Here is a 24,199-nt window from a genome sequence, read left to right on the forward strand (position 1 = left end):
AATTTACAAATACATTTTAGTTTCTACAAATATTATGATTAAACAGCAAAGTACGCATCACGAGAATGCTCATCGTAGTACAAACTATTGTCATTTCTTCGTGACGACTATGCACTTCAAAAAATGTTAATTTTTTAATAAAGTGTATGAACCGTTATACATTATAATTTTCAACTTTCAGTTCATATAAAATCAATTTTTTTTCCATTTTGAATTTCCAATTGAAATATCAGCTTATAATTGCCGGCTATGAATTATATCAAATTCGTATAGCAGAAATTCTTTGGAAGTGAATATCGTGATACAGATTGCATGCGCCTCCCGCAACGAGCCCTTAAGATGGCAAATGGATGCTTTGACTGTTTGAGCACTACGAGATTAATGCATATTTTCTAATTTGAAGTATCGATACTTTTACATAAACTATATTTTGTGCTGCAAAATTTCTCGTTGACGAAGGATACAGCAATTCGTTTAAAATTAGCCCGTTAGGAAAATTAGCGTTTAAAATTAACACTACAGCTTTAACGAATACGTGAACAGTTCGTGGTCAATTTTCTCACGCACATGACAATAGACTATGGTAAAACATATCGACTTTCTCTTACAATATTGCCTACCGTGGCTTCTGCCAGATTAAAAACAGGATGGAACTATTGTTGGAATTGATTGAAGTTTTTACCTGCCGTCACGACTACTAATTTGGAAGACACGTATTTTAACATTGATAATTTGATCTCAATGTGGTATTTAAACCTGATATTTCGAAAGAAAATTGAACTAGTGTCTGCGATTCGAACGAAGCAACGAGAATTGAGTTTGCATGATAATATTACATCACAAAATGTTCTTTTCGGTACCGTGACAATCTTCATTAAGATATGAATAGGCAAATTAAACATAAATTTTATAGCGTTCAATAAAAACGAATCCAGAAATATTTTTCTGCTTCTGAATTCATTCTAAAAATATTTTCATCACAATGGTGAATAGTGCCAGCTGTAACATAGCGCACCATATGTTGGTTAGCAAATAAAAATACCAAACTCGGCTCTTTCTACTATTGCTAAAGGACATCGCAGGTGTATTTGTATCTGAAATTGAAAACCACGATACTTTTTTAAAATATTAGAAACAGAGAGAAAGAGAGAAAGAGAGAGAGAGAGAGAGAGAGAGAGAGAAGGAGGAGGGATGGAGTCGCGCCGCACTCTTTATGGTCAATATAATTGTATCAATATAATGGTTAGAAATAAAAATATTTACAGCAACAATATTTATCTTTTCTGTGATTTGCGCTGTATTACTCCTAACTAAATGATTAGTTTATATTCTATTCTGTAACCTAAAGGATAATAAGCCACTTTATGGTTTATGTTGTGTTAACTATTAGGTTGCCTTGTACGTAATACAAATTTTCTTTCACATCTTTGGAAGACGAAGATCAACCACGTAATTAAAGGTTTGTTTTTGAAAACTCAGAAAGATATTGTAAAATACTGCATAATGGCTGTTATGGCGCCATGTATTTCGTATGCCAAAAATATGGAAGGAAATTTGCATTGCATCTAAGGTAACATAATGCAAGAATGAAAATCCGGTTAGCGTTAGTTACGGTGTAATCACGTTTAGTACCCATTACCCATGTTCTTGGTGCGTTACGCACAGTAGATTATAGGGCTGTACGCCCAAAAGCGTATCCTTCTCCGGTCTGGGTAACAATCCCTGAAACGTTGCAGAATTGCATTTAATTACGTATTATAATAAATTACAATTATAGTTTCAGAAAAAATTCAGTGCAATTAAAGCACACATTTAGAGATATTTTAGACTTTCCTGATCTGAAATTTTATGTAACGAAGCGCCCTGCCTTTACCCTAAGAATGTACAATTTTATGAGAAAAAAGTCAATTAATCGTTGCTTTGTTAACTATGTTCTTTACAGAGTCCAGTTATATTGGTAAAGTACGCGAAGATGAGCCTCCTTGAGTAAGAAGCAGAAACAAACAACAGAAGGCGCTTTTTCTATATTGTAGTTAAAGATGAAGTGAAATGAGAAAAGACTGATGAATGATTATGTGAATTCAAAGTTTCACGGAGCTATAAAAATTCTTCTGCTTTTTAATCGTCTTTTGCAATCAGAAGCCCCGCGTTTCTATTTTCAATCTATCGTTGGGTGCGAGCGATACGTTCCACATCTCTTACGTAAAATGAAGCATTTCCTACCGAAGTGTACTCGATCAATGTAGCAGCAGCAATAGCAGCAGCCGGTATTAGGGGATTGTGCGGAAGTGGACTGATCGAGGTGCCGCAATCCCTTTCCGTGGTCTTGGTATTCCGCTAACGCGCTGATTACGAAAACGGGAACGATGCTATTTCCCCGCCGTTATGGCGATGCTTCATAATTGCTGGCACTCGGGGCTCTGGATATTTAGGTTATTCCGTAAATCACTGAACCGACCGTAGACACGAGATGGTGGCGGGCTAGGTCAGGTAAGCAGGTTAACTACCACCTATCACCTGCTTTCCGAGGCGCTGTTAATGTGTACGGCGCAACTGCCCTCCAGGCTGAAATTGAAAAGTGTTTGATAACGTGCGTCACAATGACGTCCGTCACCGTGCAAACTAGCTTTTATACGTCTACTTGTTATCACCTCCCGAGCTGCGCCGATTCCCACGTCGATCGCCTATGCTTGACACAATTCTTTCTTCAACTTTAATTCACTAACGGCGACGAGTCGTAGGAGTCGTAGTGCAAGGGGTTAATCCAATTTTTGTTCACAATTACAGATAGTTGCACTGCAATAATTATTCCATGCCAATATATTTGCTCGCCGCTGTATGCTCAAGGAGGAGAAGTTCCAGCTGGTAGACGACTGTCTAACGTCTAAACCTGTGACTGAAAAAATAAGAATTTTTACAACGGGCTACGGTAATTACCTACGCCAATGCATCGCGAGACCTGTTCCGACCCTATCCCCGCACATGTTTACTCGCAACAACTTCAGCCATGATTCGCCTAGGATCTAATTTTCCACGAAAGCGAAACTGGGTCGACACCAGCTGCCACGAACCGTGACCCGGTTACCGATTATGTTCGAGCCATTACATTTCCTGTTCCGTTCGGACGTCTATACATATGTGTACGTATACTATCTAATAGCCAGTCCGATTGGCCGTGTCGATTAACCTCTGCCAGGCTGCGTGTTTCATTTCGTTTATGGCCGTTTCAGCCTTCCCGCTACCTATATTAAATTTAGATTCGTAACAGAATTAGCCAACTTCCTGCCGTGTCCACGGTGTTTAAAATCGAATTAGTTTAACGGATTTTAGATCGTTCTGCGCCACAGATTGCTAAACGATGAGTCAAGCTATAGCGGATTTTCAAATTTCTTGCCTCTATGCGACGGAAATCCTGAAATTTTAGCAGAATGTTATTAATCGATGGAGAAGCGACATTTTTAGGACATAGAAATACTTTTGGATTCTCATTGTGGATTTGGTTGAGACGATCTCGTAAACAATTCCACGTTCGGTTATTCGGTTCAAGTTATTCTAACGGCACGCGTTTCATTGAAGCGCAATAAAATGACGAGAAAAAATCGTACATCAAATTTTAAGAGTTTCATGTAGAGAGAGAGAGCACATAAATTTTCAATCTGATGGTTTCCTTTCTCAACGAAATTTGTCAACGTCTGTAGGATTATTTTAGTTCGAGATCAGAATGACTCGTTCTCGAGCACGCGATACAAATGCTTTGGACTTGATTGTTACAACTATTGACGTGCACCGGTGTCGGCAAATTTGATTACAGCGAATTCTGTTTGTCAAAACATACGATGCCTGTGACAGGTATTTTAATATAATACTGCTCTCTGAAGGAGACATTACGTTACGCTGGGAACGGTCGCAAAGAGCGCTAGTGCCTCCACTTAGCAAATTTGCACCTCTTGACGGGAAATTACAAGCTACAGCTGGCTACTATAGCTAGGGATCCGATTTGCGCACGATAGTTCCACACGGATCCGACTGTAAGACAATGTTTCCTCAAGTTCGAGCAATCGATTAAACTACCCGCGATATTTTCGAGCATCCATGTCGGGATATTTTGGTAGTAATAGCGCTCGGGCCAACTTGCACGTATTGCTGAAACCCAGACAAGGAGTTTTAGCAGAGTTTGCAGGCAGGGCGTCGCAATTTCCGAGTCGCTTCTACGCCATTGAGCGGAAGAAACAACCGGAGTCTCGTGTTCATACTTGCCGCGGCGCGCGTTATGGATATCTATCGTGCATTATGAGCCGTATGAGGTAAGCGCTGTTCGAATCACTGGTCGTAAAAAGTTTCTTACCACGGTGAAAGTGCTCGGACCCCGTAGTTGCTGGAAATTTGCCAAACACCGGCATTATTCTTTGCGCGGGGGAACCCTGCAATTCGAGTCGAACTCATACTGCAACCTGCACACTGCGTTATGCCGCGAACAATAGATAGCGATGGATGCGGGGTGATTAAAAGTTCAAATTTTGTCTTCCGTGCCACGAATTCTATATCCAGAGGCTTCCAACAAACTAGAATATCGACAAAATACTGGTTTTTACCGGATGTACCTTCCAGACCCTTATAGGATTTGGATGAAATACGAAATATAAAAATACCTATATAATTGTATTATACTTGTGCCTATATGTCATACTGGGTAATTCACATCCAGCTTTCAAACAATTGTACCTCAAAAAGTAGCAGTACAATCGAGATCCAAAAATTTGGAGTTAATGTTCCAATTTACTGCTCTTATATAGTATACATTACTTACTTTTCCGCTGATAACACGTGCGGGGTTTATAGCAGCGTAATAATTACAAAGAAACGAACGGATTAAAATGAAGAATTTTATGCCAAACGTTTCGAGCGAAATTATTATTATTATCATCGTAAATACTTTACACCAGGTATTCCGAAAGAGGAAATATATTTTCGTAGGTATACCAATTTGAAAGTAGTTTACAGGAAGGAACCCTTTGTTGTGTACTGCGCAACACATGTGGAAGTTCACGGATACTTTAAACGGACATCTAACTATAAGTTGCGGTAACTAGTAGCAGCCTGCGATCGTCGGGACCTTTATATTGAATCTACTTTCCACAGTTTCACCGATCCAATAAAAAGTTACCATTCCGATCGAAGTAAGATTACTTCGAATGTCGTATACACCTGCTGCTCCCCGCCGTAATGTTTCTGGTTATTGCGTGATCATAATAATACACGACCGTGGAAATAATCTTCGCGTAGCTCGGAATATCTTCTGGTTCGAAGTATCCCCTCTGTTCTGTTCGCGATTTCCTTATCTTCCAGCATTTCCATTGATTCACAACGGACTCTCGTAATGTGTTCGCTCGCTGAATCTCTTCATCGTCGTGAAAGCCGCGTAATCGATATTTATAGAGAGCTCTAAAACGACTGCTGCAATATTCGCGAAATTACTAATCCATTACTGCGTTCCTCGAGCTTGATCGTGTCCTGTTCGTTTTTCAGGAAATCCATGAGAATCGCGGTAAGGAAAAACTTTCTCTTATTTGCTTTTTCAGCAAATTCAGGAAGATGGGTTAATTCTGTGCCGGTTGCAAGGAAAACCACCGCGTATCACAGTTTCAAAGAATTTCAATGGACGTATCAGTTGATTGGAAGGATACGAGTCCGTCTACTTCAAATGATTACTTTGCATCGCATGGAAAAAAAACTTGGAATAAATTTGACAATTATTTGTCGACGTCACTTTCGCTTCTGTTGCTTTTGATCTCGGTCTTCCGTGCCGTTACGTTAGGATACGACAACGCCCAGCGACTTTCAAGGGAGCCACGCGTGCCCCTGCGCAGGAAGACGTTAAATGTCCGGGGTAAATCTTTAACAATGTCTAAAGCGGTCGCAATCAAGAATTCGCAAACAGCTTCGAGAATAGAGGAAATCATGATTCCTCGTCGGTCATTCTAAGTAACGCATGGCGAAGCGCATAAAGCGGTCCTAGGGGTAAAGTACACCAGGTGCCGGTCCGCTATCGTAATGGAATCTATGGAAACGTCGGTGCAGTACAAACAACTAGATATCACTGTGCTAGGGTGAGTGGAAAGTTCTCTCACCTTGCAGCCCAAAAGGGCCTCGTTATAGTCGCCAACCACGGTGACAAGCAGAACTCTTGTTGCCTTAAAGTCGCTGCTATTTATTGATGGTCACTTCGAATGGTTTACACAACGTGTCCCATGCAACTAGAATTGCTGAAACATCTCGTTAACCACTTACGAGTTGCGCCTACGTACTATCCGTACACAAGTACGATTTTCTGACAATTACCGCTGCAATGTGTTTCGTTGAAGGACTCTTGAAACATTCGAGTTAAGGCCGCAACTACGAAACCTACAGTTCTAGCATACATCGCTTTCAAGTTATTAGAGTTCTTAAAAGTGAGTTACACATCTAAGATGTTAGTTTCTAAGTCTTCGAGCGCTTGTTTGTATCGCATATCGATTTTAATCGATTAATCGTGTTCTATGAATTTTTAGTAGTTTAGACAGAGTTGTGGAAGATTTCAAAATGAGCGCACTTTTACACGATTACTGCAGGAACTTTGGAACGACCGGTATGGTGAGAAATATCTGCGAAGTTCGAGGCGATATTTCAAGCGATGCAGCACAGGAGTGACTTTCAACATATTTTTTAAACGAAGAAGAAGAAGAAGAACAGTTGAATGTGACTGTTTAAATCGATCGATAAATTCAACATTGCTATTCGAGAATGCAAAAATAGTTTTATATGTTCCCTTTTGTCGATTTTGGTGGCTTCTTTCACTTTTTCAATCTGGATTTTAATATTAAGATCTGATCTCTAATCAAAACACTATGAACCTTCTGTAACTAATTTCCAAATTTTGATGGTGTTAATTGAAAACATTCGGGAAATATGTTTTCGATATTTCATTTCAAGAACATGTAATTTACGAAAAACTCTGTGAAATAAAAATCGCGATAAGTATAACTTTAGGAAGCATTTTCTGGTTACCATAACATTCATCTCTCGAACCAAACAATTTCTACCTGTGACAATTTTTCATATTAGCAGAAAGTAGCGAAATATTTGAAATGATCAAATTAATTTATTCATCCAGTATAATTTGCAATGACACCGTAAATATGAAAAGCTCCATATCGCAATACTGCGACTCCACGGTACGAAAATCGATTTTCACGAAACGAGAACTGCGCAGGCAATGCCAACCGGATAATTCTGATTTATCCGTAAGCGATGAAAGTAAATCATTATACCTACGCCGGCACATAATGGTCGAAATTGCGCGCCACGACGCGAGCAAATTGCGCGAAAACTGCAACGGCACATTTCATAATAAGATTTTCTGCGGCGACATTTTCATCTCAAGTTTTGATTTCGAAATCCGATTTTCGCAGATTTCAATTTCCTGTCGATTTCCTGTAAATACGAGATTTTTGCACAGTTCGTCTCTACTCGGATTACGGATAGCAATTCCGACTTTCGAACGACAGCTAATAGATGCAATTGGATTGTTTCGATGGAATTTCAACATTTGCTCGATGTAGGCGAAATAAAAATATGTTTCCGCAACTTTTTTTCAACATATCGATTATATTGTCAAAATAAAATCTATACCGTTCAAGAAAATGTAGTAACGTTTGAATCCGATATTTTGCGAATTGCCATGACGTCGTCATTAAACACTTCACTGAAAATGTTTTCAGGAGAAATTGTTTAATTTGCAACAAATACCATTACTGCTGTAATTCATTGACGCGTTGAAATCATCATAAACCAGTTTTTCCTTAATAATCATCCTTCCCTCGTTAATTTTGCATTCATTAATTAATTTTCATATATCATTGTCGTTACAATTTGTGTAATTTCCTTCACTATAACATACGATTTTTTAATATTTTAACACTTTCATTTTTTATAAATTTTAAACAGATTCTTTGACTCTTTTCAGCGTCATTTCATTTTTCTATTTCCTGTTACCTTGTCTCTTTTCGTGCAAGACTTTGTAACCTCGAAGTAAAGATACCAAAAAAAATGAAAATAACGTTAAAATGCTGTTCAATGTTTCTCGTAAAAAAATTTATTTTTACGTCTTTACGTATGAAAAAAATTGTACTCCATTTTATTAGATTTGCACAATTGTCTGCGTCTATAATACGAAATCCATTGCTAAAAACACCTTTATCACAGCTTGATGAACGATGTTATATTGCTATTACTATCTTAATTATTTCATGGGTAAAATGGACGTCTTTTCTATTTACCAACCCAGTTTTCTCTTTCTTTACAACTTCAAACTTAACAAATTTCTTGTTCCTTGTCACGGTTTCTACATCTTTTAACGAAATGTTAAGTGGCTTCACCCAACTGTCAATAGATGCATTAGTCTTTAGTTAAGAGTCATAATAGCGTGTTTTTGTTCGCGGTGTTATTTTTACAGGTCTTTAACCCTTTGACTACGGCAGATTTTGGCATGGCCGTAGTTTTTCGTTAAACATGCATTTTCTGAGGAAGTATATTAAAATATTCAAAATATCGGATTCTATTACATTAAACCAATATTACTTGAAGTGAATAATAATTTTAAGCTTTTTTGCAACATATAACATAAATATTACGCAATATATGATTAATCAAATTTAATAATAAACGGGGGCGAAATTTGATCTTGACGCCTATTGGCGCCTACAGCGCCGGGAAACCAACGTGTGTCGGACGCCAATAGGCGCCAACAGTAGTCAAAGGGTTAAGTAACTTTAACGGACGCGCCCGGTCCAGGGTTAAATTGCAAAATCCCGCCAAATGGATCCAGTCCAAAAATAGTAGAAATGCTTTGTGGCGCACACGTGTGACATGCGCAATTATAAAATCAATATAGGTCAAAAAAAAGCCTTCGTAGCATCATTGTCAATTCATACAAAATCTCTATAATTACTAATTACAGAGATTTTATAGATTGTGAACAATAGTTTGTTTATGAAACAACAAAAACGATTATATGCGGTAAAATCCGACAAATTTTGTTTCTGTTCCACCATAAAAGTGTCAAAAATTGCAAGCAATGAAATTATCCAAAATCTATTCCGATATACGTAACGTGTTTTCTTTTTTCTTTATATATGTAACGTAAAATTCATTGTGTTGTCGAGAATGCTTGTACGTTATTATTTCGACGTCTTCATTGTATAAATTGAATGGGTTAAAATCATAGTAAGAATAAAAAAAAAATACAGCAACAATAAAACTGTAATTTACGCTGCTATAATTGTAGCTGATTCAATTGCCGACATTCATTGTTTCACGTCCCATATTTACATAATTTATACAGCCCTTGGATCGCGCTAAACGTATATTTATTATTCCGCGCGAGTTCAGTTAGGTTCGCGCAAAAAAGTCAATAGCTGAACCGACTACGAGAGCAGCTTTCCCCGCAGCCCACGTAGATCGTCGAAGCCCAATTTCCGGGATAACCCGAAAAAATCGATCTTCCGAAAGTTCTCGGTCGGAACAATGGCCCGAGTTATTCGGGTACTGGAGATCGGGTTTCCGCGCGTAACACGCGAGCGATCTTTCTACCAGGATAAGCCAGTGTCGCGGTTAATCTGGGCCGTGATTTTGAAACGGAATCCGGGTGATAGCTCGGTCTTCCACGGCGTCCTCTCTCTCCCTCTCCCCCCTCTCTCTCTCGTCTCTCCACGAAATTGCAGGAATTGCCCGGCCGGCTTAAGCCCGCCGAGATTGGTTCCTGTTTCCCGCGCGACACGTACTTATTTCGCAGAAAGAACGGCCGCGTGATAACTGCTGCACCGATGTGCAGCCTCGAGTGCTTGATTCCGAAAAAGGAAACCGAGATCGGCTGAAGCACGAAGGGGTTGGAGGGCGCCGGTCCAGAGAATTGGCGGATGGGCCAGAGGATGGTGGGTGGGGATGAGGAGAAACAGGCAAGGAGAAACAGCGGCGCGGAGGTGGCAGGGAATAGACCTCCCTCGACACGGAAGAGAAAGGCGGCCAAGAGCCTTCTGCAAATGGCATGGATTAGATAGCTTCCCCTCGGCGGATCCGCATTTCCTTCCGGGTAGCCGGCGACGAATTCCTTTTCAGTATTAGTCCCCGCTGCGGAGACGGGAAGACGCTTCGCTCGCGTTACCAACCTTCGCCGTGTTGTATTTTATCCGACGCGTGCGCCCCTCGCATCATGCTCACCTGCTCCACACAGTTTACAAAGACGAATGTCTATAATGTGTATCTCTCCCCCCGCCGCTCTGTTCCCATCTAGTAATGGAGGTTCCCAACTATTATCTGCCTGTCGACTGCATGCCGAGCTATGCAGCCTCGAGTAATTCTATCGCCGGATCCACGGCGTCTCCTGTATCCTCTGCTTGCTTGATCTTATTCTTCGGGGTTCGTTCCGCGGCTATTGTTGCCGCCAGACTGCGGATCTGAATGCGAACTCTCAGTTTTACGAGACGGTTTACGGCAACGTGGATCAGAGAAAACTGTGTTTCGATTTCAGGATTGCTTGCGGACGCGAGTGAAGTCGTCACTGACGATAGTCTTGGAAATAATGATTAAATATAAGGTCCAACAACGTTTGAAGTAATCTCTCAACTGTGTTTTCAAGTACTTAGTTCTTAGTTACTTTGCTTAGGCCTATTAGGTTGTGCAAATTATGAATAGATTGGAAACTTTTGTGCAAAATAGAAATTGTCTTAATCGTTTGTAAAAAAGATAAGGTAACAAAACGTACATTTTTAATTTCAATAATTTTAATAAATCAAGGACAAGAAAAGAGAATTTAAAAAAGGCAAAGAAATTATTTGGAATATCGTGCGAAAAATGCCAAGGCAAAATTTCTGACATCTAAGCAAAAAAAGAATGCAAGCAACCATTCTAGTGTTTCTCCATTTGATCGTACTGCAATGGAATGTCATAGTGCTTATCAGAAATTGGTGTTGTTACCAAGACCATGTTCCCAAGAGCTTCTAATTCCTGTCATATAAACTGCTAGATATCTAACCCTAATAACAATAGACATTATTGAATGGTATTACACTCGTCCTGGCCTTATGCTTTACAATTTCTAGAATCGCATTGCTATTTGCATTGATTTGTCGTAATTTATTTCAGAAAACAAACCCTGAAATTTTTAGATCTATTGGAATGATTAGTTTACAGCTAACTTGCATCATTCAACTAAATTTAAAGTACAAAAAACTTATGCACCTATCACGCAAAATCTTTTTCAAATATCTTCGTTTATCTCTCTTGCGGTTCCCCTATTCTCGTAACAAAGTTTTAAAAAATAAAATTATAAATCGTTCAAGAGATTTTTTTTACCTTTCACAAACGTAACATATTTAAATATTATCCCTCTGTCGCTAAAATGGTAATAAATGGAAGTAATATTTTATTGTTCCATCAGTTTCTTGCGACGAAATGATTTTTCCACTGCAACTTTGTAATATCGATGTTTATAATGCAGAATTTTCCAACACATTGGAACAAACTGGGTTCTATCTATGAAAAAATGAACATACACATACTTTATGAAATAATTCCTCGATTGGTATAATAATTCTTCCTGCCTTCTTCAAGGTCTCTCATTAACTAATGCCTCCGCCCTATAACGCCACAGGTTTCATTTACCTCGAAATGGCAAAGAATCGTTGAGAGAAATGCTACATTAAACGATCTCATTGAGAACCGTGTTCCGCCTGGGGACTCTTAAACAATGCAGCATTGTATAGTCCGCGCAAAGGGAAATGAAAAGGCACGGTTAAAATGCTCGCTGTGAAATACTCTAATCTCTCTCTTTCTTGCCCCCTCCCCTCTCTTCTCTCCCCTAGCCGCGCCGCGAATATAGAAATATTCTGGGAATTCAAAGTGATTCGCCGTTTTGTACCGAACGATCCACGGGGATTTCGCGTTTGTAAAAGATGCTCGAACGAAAGCCGGCGATAAATCCCCCGTTAATTGACTAAGTTTTTCATCGGTCATCAGTCCTGTCGAGGATTGTGAAGAGAGGTGGATAGGCTGTTGGCGGAAAAGGGCCGGAGAGGAGAGGTGGATCGCTGGAAGTTGTCTCTGTCGCAAATGCGAAAGACGGTCGGACAGCTTTTAGCAAATGACACGGATTAGCGTTGTGTCAGAGATTCCAAAGAATTACCGTGTCCCCGTCCGTTCCGAGCAGAGAACGTGACGAAGTATTTCTGTACCTACGCTTCTCCGTTAATCGTCTTTAATTCCGAAACTTTACTAGTTCATCTATCCGGCTATATCGGTTCTACGAGAAATCTTTGCAAAGCTGATTGCGCAACGAATATCGATGCCGTGGAGGAAATTGGGCCTAACTGCATCATTTATGCTTATCCGCTCCAGTAACAGTTGCAGACGTCTCGGCGAACTCGTATCGAATGTGACGACAGTGCTCGGAGCTATTCGGGGAAATCTATAATTTTACGGATGAAATTAGTTTGTAATTTTTATGCTACGGCTACTATGAGGAATAAATACTGCAGAAATGCTCAATTAAATAATGAATACTTTATTACATGCGAGCTGCAGATACCTTATTGTATACCGTGTTTAGAAGGCAATGAAGATAAATATAGATTTTGTGCATTCATGAATTGTTCAGTTTGAAAAATTGACACAATAGAGAAAAACGTTTATTTTTGTAATGTCTTAATACCAAAACATTTAAATGTTTCAACATTTTATTCAAGTTCTCTATTAAGCGATAGCGCATCTAAATAATACAGTGATTAGATAATAGAAAGATAAACCAGATAATATTATTACACTACTTTCAACTTGTCAAAGATAAACGATTTAATCTGATTTCTTTCTGTTTCTTACAATCGTCTGGGAATATTGTTACTTTTCATAATTAAATCTCAGTTTACTGATCAATTTTCTAAAGCGGATTGAAAGAATGTTACCGTTGTTAGAGATATTTAATATCGCATAAACAAATATGCTTCGCTATTTTATATTTATTATACTGCCGTTATTATCGTTACCGTCACGCCATCTGTGGTTGGCTTTTGAATAATGCAAGAGATAGTCAAATTTGCTGTCACAGCTTTTTTAACGAATCTCAAACGTTCGATAGCTGACTAAGAAAAGTCTTTCTCTGCTAAACCTCGACCCTGTAGTACGCCTGTAAGGGTAGTTACAAGCTAAAATAGTTCGCGTAGCTTTCTCTACATTCCTCTTCTGAAATTTTTCAATAAATGTGGTATTATATTTCGTATTAAATTTCTTCCAGACTTTTTTATTGTAAATTGTAAATACAGGAAATGAACAATCAGAAATTTAGATTTCTTTGAAGTTAAAATTTTACCTACAATATATTTCAATTCTCCGATGAGATACTACCACAAGCAGTGTCCTTAACCTTTGTCCATAGATATTTGAAGATTACGGGAACAATATCCCATGAGACGGTTTAATGCGAGGCCAGCATAAATCGCATGAAAGGCTAAATCAGAGAATTTCCGGCAGCAAAATGAATTCCGAAGGTTCGCGCGTGAAACGATGTACAAATACGACGGCGACGGTTTGCCTCTTAAATCTGGCAAGCGCCGATCGGCGGATTCGCCCAGCGGAATCGACTTTCCATTCCGATTATCGGTATCGGGTGGAGCGCCGTTTCTTTCGTCGCAGCATGGAGCCGGGTCTGTCTCGAGAATTGCCGGTGAAATGTATTCGCGGCAGGCAATTTCGGAATGTCCGCCATTCGACTGGACGGGACACCGGAGGTACGGTTATTCCGTTCGGGCGAGCTGTTACCTAGCGGCTCTCGATTTCCATTCGGACGAAATCGGCCGGAAGGTCGCGAGGGTTAAATTAGCCGCGCGGAATGAAACACGACGGAAATCCGGGAATTCGACTGGCATCCTCCATCGCGTCGCAATGGGAACGACCGATGAATTGCGCTACAGAGACAGAAGATGGCTGGGCTGATGATTCTTGCTCACGTTCCTGTCGCGCGCACCGTCATCTTCATTGTTAGCCAGCCCCGGCGCTGGTTCCTGTACGCAATAATACACCCGGTTCGCGGCGGAATATCGGTCAACCGAAAGGTCCGATTTTATTGAAATTCGGCTGATTTGTAAGCGAACCTTAAACGGCGGACCTATTTCACAAAAATATAACTCACGGAGCTTGGCAGCACGAAAATTCCGATTTCTTAAAACTCTGATAAATTGTTAGCAACGTTAAAGTTTTATTACAGGTCCTAATTCGTTCTTTCTTTTGTCAGGATGAAAACATCCTTTAATACGAAAATGAAAGATTATGAAATAGCTATTATAAAAGCAATTTTCTAGAGCTCCTGGAGCCAATATGTCTAACAGCGTAAGGTCCGAGTATGGTAGGCTGGTAATACGACACAGTTTCTCTTCGAGATCTCAATGGTCCTCGATCCGTGGACCGAAGCAAGAGGAAGGCCGGGGACGAGCAGAGAAATGGTAAAGGGGACAAAAGCCAAGAGGGCAGGCTGTCGAGGAAGCGCGTGTACAGAGAGAGAGAGAAACAGATGTGTAGGGAAGCATAGGTCGAGGATAGGTTGCTTAGGTAGCCGGGTTTCTCGTAATTTCCCGTGGGTAAAGGCGGCGGAGAAACGTGTGCCGGGTTTTGTCGTCCCTTTCGTCCTGGCTGGTGATTCTCCAACCGGTCCTGGACGAAGCCGCTAATCTCTCCGGTTGCAACGGCAGGAATCCTAGATAGAGAAACGGGAAATGGAAAGTTCTTGCGATGTGATGGAATCAGGCTATGGGAACAGCTCGACGCCAGCGACAAGGGCGATGACATTGGCGGTTGCCGTTTCCACCGTAGTCGTCGTCGCCAAGGAAGAAGTCTCTCGTTTCGTTTGACTCTCGATAATCTTGTCTACACCGCCTGGTCTCGTAGACCCCCCCTTTTCGCGTTCCGTTCGCACCTGCCACGACGACGGTGCTGCGCGCCCGTTCTACCTAAGCTTCGGTCGATCGTTTGCTGTAAAATCGAGAACGACGCTGGCAATGGCAGCGACCGTAGATGGGATCCTTTTGCGAATCGTGCGCGAGCTCTGATCCTTGGAGTATACTCGGAACGATTGCGCGCCGGCCGATTCGATCGAATTGTTAATAATTCTTGTGTATTTTTCGTCACTCTCCGTTCATGAAGCAGAAGCACACAGTGATTTTAAATCCCAGAAACGTGGCCAATGCAACAAAAATGAATTTTCTATTGCAGAACTTAAATATTACCTTCATAATTCGCTGGCCGGACATTCGGCCGTAAATTTTTTATATTTCGTTAATAATAACATTAAACAATATATATTTGATCTATTTTATTTATTTTATTCATTATGAAAGTTATCTAATACTATATATATATATATATAATAATAATAATACCTCAAAAATAGCTAACAAATTATTGATTACCATGATAGCCGTTGCATAGGCTATCGCCCAGATTAAAAAACTGGTTTATAAACTTCCGGACGGTAAAGTTATCGGTAAAGTATGAATCCTGTTCCGGAAAGTATGCGGAACATTTGTAAGTAACAACAAAATATCCAAAATATTTAGTGATCGTAATATTGTAAAACGTATTAGGGTAAGAGAGAGATTAAACTTTGTACAATACTATTAAAGGCGTGAAGCAAAAGCTGTCGATCCTACATCATCGCGCTTATATTGTTATCGAGGCTCGTAGTTGGTACCTAATCGATTTTGCCGCCTGTAGCTATTGGCTATTAAATGTCGTACTCAGCCCTGGCTTCTGTCGGTCTGAAAAATTAATGTTATTTAAATGTGCACATCTTAACTATGCAAGCGTGCGTTCCTATAAAATGCCGTTTAAATTCTTAGATCAGCTTCTATTTGATATATTGCTAAAAACTAAAATGTGGAATGAATAAATGCACTTGCTTAATTTCATTATTGGAAAATTATTACATAAAAGAAAATGTCTTTCTGGTTAGAATTTTTCAGTAGAAAAGCGAATAAAGTACCCCTAATTTTGTTGGAATTCAATTATGATATGAAGAAATGTCATTAAATATTCCTAATTAAGATTCTGTTTTAAATTCGATAAAAATGGATTAACTTGACTTACCAGATTCTGTTTTAATCGTACAAATTGAAATAAAGTGCGCAAGCGTTACAAGTAGGTTGTATAGTAATTACGAAAACCTTCGCGATGAAATTTTAATAACTGCCAGACCCTTATTAATTCCACGCCATTTATCGTCCTTAAGTGCAGCGTTCCATGAATAGCGTTACAAGCTAACTAAGCATACTACGTGTTAATTCTTAACGCAAGTAAGAAACTATTTCCAGAAGTTTCTACAATAGATACCTCAACATTTATTTTATTCGCCTACATTCATGTTCAAATTGTATAGAACTATTTGATAATGGATAAATCGCAGATTTTATGCAATCATTTCAGAAAGAAATTGAAGAAATATATTTTCATTGTATAAAAATAATTAAGAGTGGGATCAAACTATCTCATTACTTTATTTTGCAAACGACACAGGAAATTCGCAAAGACACGATATTTCCACGCTTGACAGAGCCAAATAACTTTGCCATTCCATTATCGCAATCCCCTGGCACGTAGCACAAATTACGAGATGCTCTGTATACTTGAGTCGCGCAGCGTGCAGCAACGAATCCGAGCGCAGTGTCTTAATTCGTTAGGATTCCGTTGAATGGGAGCACGTCGGGGTGATAGAGACTACACCCATGACAGATCGAAAGGACATAAATTCGAATTCTGCTGGGCCAGTGGAGGAGTCGGTGGTCGATCGTGGGGGGTGCCATACCCACGAGGATGCTGGCAGGGCGCTGGGGGACGGAGAGTTTTTCCAATTTTGTAAATCTGTCATAAATAAGGGCGAGCGCGAATCGTATCCGACCAAGTGCTTTCATCTGGACTTCGATAGGGACGCGTTCACGTGCCGGTGACGTTTTCGAGCAGTATCGTGATCTCGAGGAGGATCACTCGTTATTTATCGGGGAGCCGTTATTTGATACCCGGAAACGTCAGAGGGACGATTACACCGGGTCCCGACCCGGCTCTAGAGAAATCCCGCGGCAAATCTGACTCGTATCTTTATCTATGGAGCATCGTAAAACTCGGAAATGGAAAACTCATCGGTTTCTATGATAACTCTGAGTGCTACGGGGTAGCTGTCTGCTACTACTCATAATAGAACGCGTGCGAGGAATGCATTCTGCTCGAACTCGTGTGGTCGCATGTTATTAATAAATTTCATTAAATTTTATTCGTTACATTTGTCACCGTATCGTGCATTTATGGTGTTCTCGCGTTTTCAATCTATTATAAGAGATACGAATTAACAAAATAATTTAAAAAGAATGATTAAGAAAATAACTGGTTAATTATTGTTATACAATATTACATTTCAATATTGGTTTAATGTCAACGCAATTACAGAATCATTTATTATATTTTATGACATACGCGATAATATGCAGGAGTCAGAGATGGGTAAAATGCGATTAATTAAATCCGTATAATTGTTAAACGATAATCGACGAAACTTTAAAAGTATACCTGGAAATATTGAGGGAGAAACGATTTAAAACAGAAATGTAATTCTGAAGTGAAATCCTGAATATAGAATGATTAATTATTGCGAGTTAATGGATTTTGAAGCCTCGTATCCAACCAAACTCTAATCAATAAATTGTTGCTCATATATTGCCTCGAAGCTATAAGCAACTCCAATTGTTTACAGGTAATGTAGAAAAAATACTTTTAGTCGACCGAAACTTGAAATATAACTCTATTCAATAACAAATAAAGACAATTATTATTTTTTTTACTTGTTTTACTGTAACCTATTTTAAAAGCATACAGTCAATTGAGCATCACGAAGTACGCCACTTGTACAATATATTTGAAACTTTCGAAACTAGCGCTGAGTTATCGAAGAAACGGGAAACTAGCGGCGTGGTACACTTAACTCGATCCACTATCGCGATACATATGTAATAATCTCACCTGATTTCCTAGCGCCATTATCAAGTAAACCCTCTGCTTAATCTCCCCAACTAATTTCCCTCTAAAGCAGGTTTACCACGGCAAAACCTATTCAACCTATTCGAAGAACTCGACACCGATAATCGAGTTACGATCTCAAACAGCTTTCCACAGTATCGACCAGCCGATTCGTAAAAGGACGAGCTTTCGAGGCCGTTCAAGATTCGATTCCATGGAAAACCACGGGAATTGTTCTCGCGCCGTCGTCGATAGACGTTTAGCTCCCACAATAAATTTGGCGGGGTAACGAAAACGGGGAAAGGACAAAAAGGAAAGTGCCATGGCAAATCGAATAGCTTGCCAAGGCTATTAATCGATGTTCCAGCACAATTGGTCCAACGAAACTTCAGGGAGAATGGAGCAAACTAGTCCTCCGAAGCTGTTCCTCGCGTAGTCCTCTCTGCCACTATTATGTTAGTGCTAGTCCGTCTGGCTCTTGTCGCACAGAGGACGATGGTGGTCATGGAATCTTGCAGACGTCTCTCGTCTTCGGCCTCTTGATTAGCGAGGGAACCAAGTTCAAATATAATATGCTGTCTGCAGAAACACGGACCTCAGGCTCTGGCCAACGTATTTATACAGACAAATACGTCACGTTCTATTGAAGGCTGAGTATATGCCATCCAATATGGAACGACTGAAGCACGATCTGTATCTCATAGTTCAACAGTCGCGTTGCGGAATTCTCATGCTTCAATAGCTGGAGACAGAATTCAAGTGTTGTTCCATTGCGCTACCATTTCTTTCACAAGAAAATGTTGGAAATGCAATTCGTAGATTTTGCATTACGTCGACGCTTGTAGGCGAATTTTCAATAAAAAAAGAAAATCAACAAATGTTATTAACCGAGTACCGTGTTCAACTTTGTACGAGATCGCAGTTTATGTGAAATTTGCTCCAATTCGCTGTTAGGTATATCAGAAAAATCATGCGAGTGTTTAAACAACTCTCGGCACTTGGGTAACAGAATGAATTCTTTGCTCGAAACAATTCGCGCAGCGCGCGGCGCCAAGTGTCAGGAATCCGGCGATACTTGCAGCGTGGCTGATCTCATAACTACTCTCGATGTCAGCTCCGCAACGGCGAATAATTTGCCAACAGCTGGAACACCTGTCGTCCTGCTCCCGTCACCGGTTTTCGAGACCGGCAGCGGCGGCTAGAGCTCCTCTTTTGCATGTTAGTTTTCGTTTTATCGTCGCCGGCACACATTCGCCAGTTTTCCTTTTCCCACTCGACGCTGCCGCTCCGGCCAGAGCGTGACGTCCTCGAAAATAGGTATCACCGCGCCCGAGACCCGGGTTATTACGTGGAAAATCTTCTCGACGGAGGATAGCCAGCTTTTTTCATGCTAATGACGTTATTGCCTCCCTCTTTAATCTCGACGCCGCGACAATCACGAGTGGCTCACCCGTGACGGGGCTTCACGGCCCGCAAACGCGTAGACTGATGAGACTCGGCCGTCGATTTTCGGAGCGGGTGGATACACTGATACCAAGTGCTTCTTCCGGGATTTTCCAGGGCTACCCGTTTCTTATATACCATAGATAACGCGCAGCCAGATGAGAAGGTGCTGGTACATGTATTCTGTTAGATTGATCGGCCCGTTCTACCTGTCTCCCCGTACTTGATACAGTCATTTCTCTCGTATTGCGCCTCAGCTTGGAAACGAAAATGGACAACTTGGAAAGGTGAGACACGATTGTTCGAGTTTTGCAGCTCGCTTTTACAGTCGTTGATTATCGGCAATCATAAAGGACAGTGCGATGGAAATTACCATATTCCCTTCGACTGAGAGGAGTTCGTACTTACTATATCAGTAAACTAAGTAAAGTATACATGCAGGAAAAGTTTCTTTCGTCCTACGTTTCCAATTGTGGCACCAACGGAAAGCTGAGATTCTTCTGATTAAAATGAGTCTAACGACGTGGTCTAAGTTGGGATACGTTTATCGAAGAATTTATTAGCATTGATTTCTTACTTATGCAGAGAGTAAGTTAAATTTATTCCATTTCGGTCGTGTCTAGACATATTAATGAGACGAATTTCACCTACCGTTTACTACTAAAATTGTAAAGGTAAGGCGATATTTGAGTCTCCTGCCGCAGGAAGTAATCATAAAAAAAATTCTAAAAAACTAAAACTAAAAAAACATTCAGGACAGTTTGGACCAATTTTAAAAAAGATATTCCGCTTAAAAAGCTGTCAACTGCGGCTAATGTAAGTCAATATTTTCGAAAATTTTGACGTATGTTTTCAAATATAATCTATTATAAATTAACTTAACCCTAAACTGTTATATCTTAATAACAAATTTGGCCAGGAAACAAACATATACTAATAAACAAAAACACGCCTTCTTCCAAGGAGAAGATCCACGTTAATTTGTATTTGATTTGGGTGTAAAATTTTCTCCAAAGGATCACATAACATAAAAAAAAAATATACACATAACATAAATAAAATTAGTTTACGACTTGGCCAATTTTCCGGTCAGAAAATATCCTGTTCGTGACTATACCACACGTTACATCTTATTTTATCGAGCCACGCTGGAGTCAGTTCTCGAAAGCAAACGTGTCCCGTACGTTTAAATTTTCATGCTAGCTACAGAATCGATGTAAATTTCAGCGCGCGCCGCTGTAGGTGCTGCTGCCCCCCTTTTATGGTTTTGAAAGGACGGTCTTGCTAAAAGAGCGTCCCGTTCGTGTAAACGGGGGTATCTTCGTTGCAGGTGGCATGGCCGCGTAATCCCGTCGCAACCGCGTCGTGCCGCGTTTATCACCTCGACACGGGATTTTCGTAGGGATTAATACGACTTCGCGGTAATTGGAAGCACGAGGCGGCCGGCCGCGCCCGACGAAATTACGGCACGGTTGCGCGCCGCTGTACCAGCCGGGTTACAGGCTAAGCCGAACGCCGCGAGCATCGAGTTTGCTATCACATATAAATAGTATCGGGCGCCGCGTTAATTATCAGAAAGGATAAGCCACTGCGGAGAATGGAGTACGGCCGGCGAACAACGTAACGGCCGTTGTCTGCGGCTGGAGATTAAAGGGCGTCTCGGATCACGGCAGAGGAAAGACGAGGAACCCGATGCTGAAGGGCTAGGTCCCTGACGGTGCGGTGCTAGGGTCACGATGGATACGAAGGCTCACAGACCGGCTCCAGACACACTGAACTGTTTCAATCGCGTAACGCTACCATGATTACCAAGTTTCGTGTCGGCTAAGATTATTGAAATCGGATTGGAATATTATACATATGTACAGTCGGTGTACAAAGTATTCGTACATCTATTGGAACGAAATAACTTTTTCGTCGTTACGCGATTTTGCTAAGCGGTCGAAATATGTTTGGATTATTAGAGTTTACCAAAGATTGTTTTCAAAAAATGAAGTTGATTAGTGTGATAGAAACAGTTAAAAAAAACGAGATTTTCTCAATTTTTTATCCGAACTTGAATTGACTCAATTGTGATTTTATTTTAATATTCAATCGATATAAATTATTATATTGTATTGCGAACTCTGAAAATTTGAATAAATTACTGTATTTTATATTTGACTAGTGTTTTAATTTAAATATAATACGGGAATATTTTTAATATCAAAATGCATAATGAATAATTAAATAAGATGAAGGTACTGAAACTCGTTTTAATCTGCTTATAGAGGTAGGATGGTAGTGGGGTGAAAACCCTTCTAGAATATCAGGACTTAGGTGTTAGTCCATGGTGCTTAATCCTTCTTTGGGCGACAGCTGGATCATCTTCGACCCAAACTGAGCATTAATCACTGAGTCAACTCAGATGTTTGTATAAGCGTTCTAGCTAGACCTGAAATATTTTTACAAATTCTTATTGAAAATCAAAATATCAATAAACATTTATCTTACCATTAATGATTCCGTGAATGATAAAAAACATTGATCTATAATTAATTATAAGACGCCGGCCCTTAACATTCAGCTGCGACAATTTTGATCTGGCTCGGGAAAAGCTAACTTTTTCATATATATTTTGAACATTCATGAAGTATACAATTTCAGTTGCCCGAGAGCTCGTGTACTGTTTAGAAAGTCAAATGATTAAGACCCGCAAAAAAGAACTCTTGAAATATTCATGGCCCTTAAATGATTGCGAAATGTTTGAATTCATTGAAAAGTTTTATAATCGATCCGGCAATTTCAAACGGAATTTCTGCGTTAATATTAGAATCACTGAGGCCATTGAAATAACAAATTTTTGCTCTTTAAACGTGCAATCGTTCAAATTGTACAGGAACTTGCATTGAAAGATATTGACGATGCTTTTATCAACACGTATGCTATGCTGTTTTGTTGTCTTTGTAAGACGACACAATTTAACAACTTTCATTACTCGATAGTTGCAATGCCAAGTCTTTTATACAAATAGATCAGATGTAATACGGCAAATTAACTAAAGATTGAAAATGGCAAGGTATACGATAAGCAACATTGAATTGAGAAAATCCAAAGTGACTAATTCAAGCATCGATGAATCACGTTGCTAAAATAGCTACTAATTTGATGACGCTCGTGCGTGCTGAATATTGTTTCAAGAGCAAATACGTGTTTCCCCCGAGGACATGACAGCACAATGCAGGTGGGATCTTACCGGTTCCACTGGATGGGCAGGTTGGCTTTGAAAATTATAGGGTTTGGTCTGTTTCGTTCGGGGTGCGTGCACGAGGTAGGGTGGATGTCCACTCTGCGAGACATCTGTTTCGTTTCGCCGCCCATTTCTGTCGCCACGCCGCGCCGCCTCGTGAAAATTATCGCGAAAACTACCGCAACGGTCGCTGCATATGTCTACTTGCGAGAATGATCGACAATCAACGAATGTTTTCTTCATTTATCTCACGTACACCGCTGTCAAAAATACATGGTCGATTGCAATCTTTTGCACATATATTATAACATTCAATAATAAACATTATTCACTGTCTTAAAGAATTAAATTTTCTCTTCTCAAATTTTCTTGGGCATATTAACAACTATTAATTTTGCATCGATGTTAATTTTATTTAAAAATGTAATACTTTATACTAATATTTACAATTTTGATATTTACTGGAAACATTATTGGTGAAGTGCATTATAAAATACTGTGGAAAATACACTGTATGGAATTGACAAGATTCATTCATGCTTTCAAAAAGTATGCGGATTTGATATTTTTAAAACAACTTTTAACAAATGTTACGAGCCGAGGGCTAAGGCAGTCGTGCGTGACCGAGGATTCGTTAATTGGTAGAATTGGGGGTATAAGGATTGAACAATTGTGGACGAGCCGACGTCTGTTTCACCACCGGGACCCACAGGAAGGTACTCGTAGATGAGCCGACGTCTGTTTCACCGTCGGAGCCTATGAGCCGGAATAAAGAATAAGAAATAAAGAAAATTTAGTCTCGTAACTCTTTAATTGGTGTACCTCGAACGGCAAAGATGCACCGTGGTGAATATGATACTAGCAACTGGGAGAAAAGGATGTGGATGATGAATAAACTTGACTCTGAGATTCAATATAAAAATACTAAAGTATATTTTACGAGAACTGAGTCTATTACAAATGTTAAAGTGTTTGAGTGTAACGCGGTACCTAAGTCCGGTAATCTCGGTTTTCACGCACTGAGAAATGCGGGGGTTCGTACAGTCTGACAGCTTTGACAAGAATTACACGTAGTCTATACCCTGCTGATTTTGGTTTCGTACTGCCCGATGAGAGAAGAAAATGTGGCCCTTTTATACCCCGAAATTCGGTAGAATCTGGGGGTCAGGAATGCGTTTAATGTGTTTTTTTTCTATCCCTATGCGATTTCGTGGAAGTTTGATGCGTGGGAGGACGCGACGCTCGGGGCCTTCTGTTTATTGAAAACGCGCTGGTCCGCGCCTAATCAGTCGTTGTAGGGGAGACAAGAATATTCGATGAATAGAACGTTTGAAAAATGCACGGTATGAACGGGTCCGTGCGTAACACAAATATCGTTCTTATTTAAAAATATGTCCTTATTTAAACGTTTTAATGAAAGTCACCTTACTCTATTATGCTATAATA

General features: G+C 40.0%; 1 protein-coding gene and 1 long non-coding RNA gene across 4 annotated transcripts in view; one reads left to right on the forward strand and one right to left on the reverse strand.

The window, feature by feature from the left end:
• Fas1 (fasciclin 1 Fas1 domain-containing) overlaps window positions 1-24,199 on the forward strand; it is a 350,940-nt gene that overhangs the window by 155,856 nt on the left and 170,885 nt on the right. The gene's annotated exons all lie outside the window — the stretch shown is intronic.
• Window positions 296-2,863, reverse strand: LOC144472885 (uncharacterized). Its single transcript, XR_013494497.1, has 3 exons — window positions 2,652-2,863; window positions 2,224-2,565; window positions 296-1,722 (listed from the first exon to the last, which is right to left on the reverse strand). It is a non-coding gene; the product is annotated as an uncharacterized LOC144472885 (long non-coding RNA).

The sequence above is a fragment of the Augochlora pura genome, chromosome 1 (assembly GCF_028453695.1).
Source record: "Augochlora pura isolate Apur16 chromosome 1, APUR_v2.2.1, whole genome shotgun sequence".
NCBI lineage: Eukaryota > Metazoa > Arthropoda > Insecta > Hymenoptera > Halictidae > Augochlora > Augochlora pura.